Source organism: Podarcis cretensis, assembly GCF_951804945.1.
Source record: "Podarcis cretensis genome assembly, chromosome: 15".
NCBI classification, from domain to species: domain Eukaryota; kingdom Metazoa; phylum Chordata; class Lepidosauria; order Squamata; family Lacertidae; genus Podarcis; species Podarcis cretensis.
The window spans coordinates 34,964,748-34,971,354 of record NC_137185.1 but is presented as its reverse complement, the minus strand read 5'-3'; the positions used below and the strand labels follow the sequence as shown (position 1 = coordinate 34,971,354).

The 6,607-nt window shown below is 45.2% G+C and overlaps 1 protein-coding gene across 2 annotated transcripts in view; it reads right to left on the bottom strand.

The window, feature by feature from the left end:
- The window catches only part of LOC307203856 (matrix metalloproteinase-17-like), a 28,476-nt gene extending 27,147 nt beyond the window's left edge, over positions 1 to 1,329 (bottom strand). For both annotated transcript variants that reach the window (XM_079955055.1, XM_079955056.1), the window contains exon 1: positions 1,138 to 1,329. The gene's annotated coding sequence lies outside the window, so the exon portion shown is untranslated. The remainder of the gene's footprint in view (positions 1 to 1,137) is intronic.
- Between the last annotated feature and the right edge of the window lie 5,278 nt (positions 1,330 to 6,607).

The following is a 6,607-nucleotide window of genomic DNA, read 5'->3' as shown; positions in this document are numbered from 1 at the left end:
GCATTTCCCCAACACCTTTCTTAAGTGTTAAAACGTCCCGTCTTATGCGAAGCACATTTGTTGCACAATCAAAAAACCGAGCAATTTGAATTTGCTAGGATGTAATTGAATCCCACGGCAAATAAGCGAAAGTCTGAAAGTGCCCACACTGTGTCCGCAGAGTCGTACACACACAACTACACAAACATGAGTGAATGAATTGTTAGGGCCAACTCTGCACAGTCTATGCCAGTCCCAAAAAACAGGTGAATTGATCCTTGGCAGAAACTGCAAAAGAACTGTTTGCCAGCCTACCAACCCTTGCCATTTCTGCTCCCCAACTACAAGAAAACAGAACTAGAGGCCACACAAAGACACCTAGTTTGGCCCTGTAGCTTTTAGCAATGGGTGGGCAAAGCACCCCTGATTTCAGAGACTGAGCACTGGGGCAGCCAGCATGGAGTCCTCAAGATGTTGTTGGACCACAGCTGCCATCATCTCTGACCACTGGCTGTGCAGAGTGGGGCTATTGGGAGCTAGAATAGGGCAACGACATCTGAACAGCACTCCTCTAGCTACCCCTGGTGGGGCCTTTTCCAGTCAGTTTTTCCCTCTCTGGGATTACAGGTCCCTGGTGTCGTTTCAGCGGGTCATCGCCATTCTGAAACAATCGTCCCTGTTCATAAAGGCCAGAAATTCCAGCACAGATTCATGGACCATGCATCTAGGAGATCTAAGGATCTGCCTCTGTTTCCCATCTGCAAAACAGCAACATGACTGATTTCACCCGTTTGTTGCAAAGGCAAACCTATTGAGACTTTTACATATACGGTTTTGTTGTTTTTAATATACACAGGGGCTCGCCTCATCCATTAGAGATTGGTACACACCCTGCTGATACTCTTAAGGAACTGTCTATTAGAGAGGGATGTTTCCCCTCCACCTTGACCAGAAATATCACTCCTGCTATTGGGTGTGTGATCATTTCCCAAGAAGTAAAACAGCCATTCGGGCTCATCAGCCCCCTTCCCTCATTCCCACAGAATTCGCTTTCCTCTCTGTCTTCTCCGGCTTCCAATTCACCTCTTCCAACTGGAAGCACTTGGGGATTTACAAGAGTTACCATCTTAGGATCCTAAAACGGGAGCTCTTACTCACGTATTCAGAAGTGCCAACACGCTCCCCTCCTTCTGACTGGTCCCCCAAGAAGAACTTTGTTCCAATTCCGCTCTGCCTTCAGTGGAGGGAATCTGCCGGCTGGTGCTCTCTGGAACAGGGCTGGTTAAAGCACCCATTCCTAGCGTGGGGCTAAATATCAGCAGCTAAGACCCCTCCCCATCCAATCCCACTCCATCCAAGCCAAGCCCAGCTAGCTCTGCAGAGACTCTGGCGGCGGCTGTAATCTGCTTTGCACAACTTAATAAACAGCTGCAAGCATCTCCTGCCTTTGCACTTAACTATTATTGCCTCTGGCTGCTGACTCCCTCCCTCTCCCTCTTTCGGGGGTTTTTTTTTTATGCTTCCTTAATAGCCTAGAGATGGGATGCTGGAAGATTTCAGAGGAGGCGTATTTCAGATTAATATTGTCAGGGGCTATTTTCATGTTCTGTTCCTTGTGCTTATTTAAATGGTCAAGTATTTTGTGAATGGAAACGAATGCACACAGAGAGAGGGGTGAACATTTTGAAAGCTTCAGAAAACACCAGCTCTGCATCCTGAAAGGATGCAGTTAATCATTAAAAGAAAAAAAATGGGGGGGGGAATCCTCTGTGATCTTGTTGAGATTTTTGTTCAGAAAAGCTACTCCCTCCCATATTTGCCTATCCTCAAACCTAGAGAAATAGGAAGCTTCCCTCCCAAAACACACCCCACTCATTTGGAGACTCAGATGAGAAAGCAGATCCCAATCACAGTGTAATCCAATGGTTAGGGCTAATGGGGGGTGACTACAACCTCTGGGCCTAACCACTGGGCATGCTGGCTTGCGCTGATGGGAGGTGGGAGTCCAGCATCCTTGAGAAGGCTAACTGGTTTCCCATCCCTAGGCTAAGCATTAGAAACTAACTGAATTGTATGAAATATTATGCAGGGTCATAATAAACATTTAACATGACCACAATTGCAGAAGTGGTTGAACAGAGAGGCCTTCTCATCCCTTCAGCTGGAGATACTGAAGACTGAACTTGGACTTTACACTAGAATAAGTGGGGCCTCTACAGTGCTCTTTCTATAAAAAAAAAGACAGAGATTTTATTTAAAAAAGAAAAAGAGAGAAAAGGGTGCCGGTACTCACCATGAAGTTGTTGCAATAAATGCCACACTTTTAACCTTTTTGTTTTAATTTTAAAAAACATGGTGGTGCCGGTACTGCGTACTCTTGAGTACCCCAAGAAAAAAAAGCACTGGGCCTGTAACAAAATGTTGCAGCAGAGTGCTCAGTTCAGCACTTCAGTCAGTCAGACGTGCCCTTCTCCATATATACAGCCACGCAGTCAGTCAATATTGCATGGCCACGGAGCATGTCTTCATTAGGTTCTTCCTCTTCTAAATCTTTTCTAAATATTCTGTATACTTTGGATTTTCCCCAAATCTGCTTATACTTCCTCCTTGTACACGAATGGTACTGTTTTGTCTACACAGGAAACCGCAATCACCTCTGAACATTGGAAAGAGAGGAAATAATTGCATGTGCGTAGGAGATATTGACCATACCAGAGAAGGTGTGCGCTGATTCCAATCTAAGATGTGCTCTTACATCATACGAGGAGTTGCATTGGCTAAGTCAGATGCAGCCTGCAGTGACATCATTTCCTGGGTGAATTTGGGACACAAGCTGTACAGAATCGGAAAGGGGGGCAGTTGGTCGTTCCTGGATTAAGATATTAGACACACCCTGAGCATTAGGATGGATGCTGTGGATGTATTACCTAGATATCAACATCCTCGTACCTAGATGTTGCTGTCTTCTAGGACAGTGCATATTATTATTATTATTATTATTATTATTATTATTATTATTATTATTATTATTAGAATTAGAATTTATATACTGCCCTTAGGCCCTTTTGGCAGGCCACATAACAATCTTTTTCTCCCTGTTGTAACAATTGTAACACACTGTGTAAGATGCTGTGTTATTTTTAACTGCTTCTTTTATTTCTTATATTGTATTTTGTATTACACTGTGAACTCCATAGTGTTCAAATTGTAAGTGTTCCTTACATACACTCCTCCTGGATGAAGCTCATCCGTAGGCCACTTGGGAATCCCCGTTCTAGGAATCTGCTTATTTGAAGGAAGAGAGGAAGGAGAAAATGCTTCGTTCATGCTCTTTCAGTGACAGAACATGCGCATGTCAAATTCCTTTAAATCTCCATGCTGATTATGTTCACAAAGAGAGATAATTGTGATGAATTATATTAGCTTCCTAAATCGACAATCTTTGCTCTAAAATGATCCGAGTTCCCCCACCATCATCACCACCACATAAAAATAAAAATCTGTCATTTCTCATTCCTTTTCTCCTCCTCTGCCCTGTCTGAAAATTAAGCCACTGGCTGGCTGTCCAGACAGTGTCCCCAGTGCTTGGAGTTGTCATTCTGTGCATGCGACCTCAGAATCAGGTGTTACAGGAAGAGCACTTTCGTGTCCCTTTCGTCCTGTCTCCTTCCCTTCCATTACTGGCTGCACACATTAATCCCCAAGGATGCCATGGCAACTGAGCAGACGCCTTTCGGGTGCCCTGGTAGTGAGACTCGGCCGGGGTGTGCGAGATTGTTTAGGAAGTGATGGGGCCGGTGCTGCTATTTTGGGTGACAGGGTCAGCCGGGGCCTCGCTAAGCTCAGGGGCAGAACAATACTGACTGACAAAGCAGCCATTAATCTGCTCGATGGCTTGCTCTGCCCAGCTAGACTGGGGGTCGTGGCCATGGTTACCGAGACTATGGGACTCTTATTTCTCACTGGGCTCTCGACAGTGCGGGGAAGGGGCAGACACAAAACCCACCCCCCAAATAATTCTTAAAGCAGATTGTTGAGGAAGCGATGAAATGAGGGCTTGCTTTTTGCCTCTGGGTACTATCAGACTGGGTGGTACCAGATTGTGATAAACTGGGTGGTCTTTTGTGGGAGACTGGCTGAAGGACCACAATAGGCAGGGATACAGTGGTACCTCAGGTTACAGACGCTTCAGGTTTACAGACACTTCAGGTTACAGACTCCGCTAACCCAGAAATAGTACCTCGGGTTAAGAACTTTGCTTCAGGATGAGAACAGAAATCGCGCGGCGGCAGCAGGAGGCCCCATTAGCTAAAGTGGTATCTCAGGTTAAGAACAGTTTCAGGTTATGAATGGACTTCCAGAACGAATTAAGTTCTTAACCCGAGGTACCACTGTATAGCCATGGGTTCGGGGTCTTGGTCCCCTTCCCGGACTATTCTGTTTCTGGGTTTTAAAATTTATTCTTAATCATTCTCATAAAAAAAAATAATATCTCCCAGCATCTCATCTCACTGGATTGTGAAATGCCAAACTAAATGCCTCATACTTTGACAACCTTGAACACTTTATGCAGGAACACAGAGCCCTGAGTGATGCCATATTGCTCCTGTTTTGGGTAAGAAGTCAAAGAAGAAGAGTATATGATCATTAAATCGCCAATATTATGACATGTTTAGCCTGCCATATCAAGGAGCGTACAGTTCCTGGGGATGACCAACAGACCACCTTTCATCTCGTGCAAGCGCTCTGAAGGTGGTTGCTGTAGGAAAACAGAGCACTGGACTAGATTTACAGCAAATTCTTTTCTGTCTCCTTATTATGCCTTGTGCATTGCTCAAGGAGCTGCAGGAGAGAAAACTGAATGGACAAGGAAGTGGCAGAATGCCCAGGACATAAGCGGCATATGAGTCACTTCCATTGCACCCATATTTTGCTACAGCATAGCATGCCAATGTTATCAGAGTGCTATTAACAAAGGCAGAAGCCAAGCTCATGGGGAGGGGGGGCAAGGATGTAGTGGAAAATATACATCTGGCCTGTGTTTGGAAATGCCTCCAAATTTCTCGAATCTCATTGTACTGATGGAGCACCAGTTGGCACTGCTTTCAAATAAACTACTATAGCTGTAGCACAACCTAAGGAACGTCCTTTGATGTTTTGGGAAGAGGAGGCACAAACCACCAAAGCAGGATGTGTGTTTATGTGTGTGCATTTATGACACTGCTCACTCAGAATTTTGATACTGTGGATGGGGCCATGGCTATCCCAAAAGAACAGTGTTTTGCAGTTGCTTCTTGCACTGAGTAAGGAAATACATTTGCTCTTGCCCTACAGCAAGCAAGCACAAAAGTTGAAGAAGTGATGGAGGGAGAAAGAGAGAGCATCTGTGGAAAAATGAAGGCCAGAAGGTCAATTCAGTGCCTGCCTATAAGGTTGATTCAGTTGGCAGGCAATAGAGACTGGACCTTTTATGTGATGGCCCCCAGAGAATGGAACACCTGCTCCACAGAAGGGTAGATGGACCTCAACTCTCAATTTATTTTTATTTAGTTATTACGTTTATATACTACCTTTATCTTCCAAGGATTTCAGGGTGATGTACATGGTTCTCCTCTTCCTCATTTCATCCTCACAACCCTATGAGGTAGGACATACTAAGAGGTGGTGACTGGCCCAAGGATTCCCCAGTGATCTTCATGACCCAGTGGGGATTTGAATCCTGGTCTCCAAGGTCCCAGTCTGACACTAACCACAATGGCGTGACCTCGCTTTCATATGAATAAAACAACAAAAAAGAAAACCAACACATTATGGAAGTGTCCGTCCTAACTAACAGGTAGCCTCTCTCTTTAAATACTTCTACTGTTGCTGTTTAAATCAATCAGTTTTGTTTTGAATTATATTGCATTTTTATATGACAGCTAAAAAAAGGGGGACGCGGGTGGCGCTGTGGGTTAAACCACAGAGCCTAGGACTTGCCGATCAGAAGGTCGGCGGTTCAAATCCCCACAACGGGATGAGCTCCCGTTGCTCAGTCCCTGCTCCTGTCAACCTAGCAGTTCGAAAGCACATCAAAGTGCAAGTAGATGAATAGGTACCGCTCCGTCGGGAAGGTAAACGGCGTTTCCGTGCGCTGCTCTGGTTTGCCAGAAGCGGCTTAGTCATGCTGGCCACATGGCCCGGAAACTGTACGCCATCTCCCTTGGCCAATAAAGCGAGATGAGCGCTGCAACCCCAGAGTCGGCCACGACTGGACGTAATGGTCAGGGGTCCCTTTACCTTTACACCAAAAAAAGAAATCAGTGGTGCATAAACACGGGACATTGAAGGCACGTGACTCCCCCCAAAGAATTCTGGGAAGTAGATTTTGCTAAGGATGCTGGGAATTGCAGTTTGGTGAGGGGTAAACTACAGTTCCCAGGATTCTTCAGTGGAAGTCATGTGCTTTAAATATATAGTATGTACAGTTCAAGAAAGAGGCAGCAGAGAAGGATTGTGTGGTCACAGTTGCCAGCATAGAAGTCAGAGATGGGATGGTAGCAAGAGTCACAGAAGGGAAAATTAGGACCCCATTTGCACCCAGAGAAAAAGAGTTTATCTGAACACTGACCTCAAACAGACAAGGTTG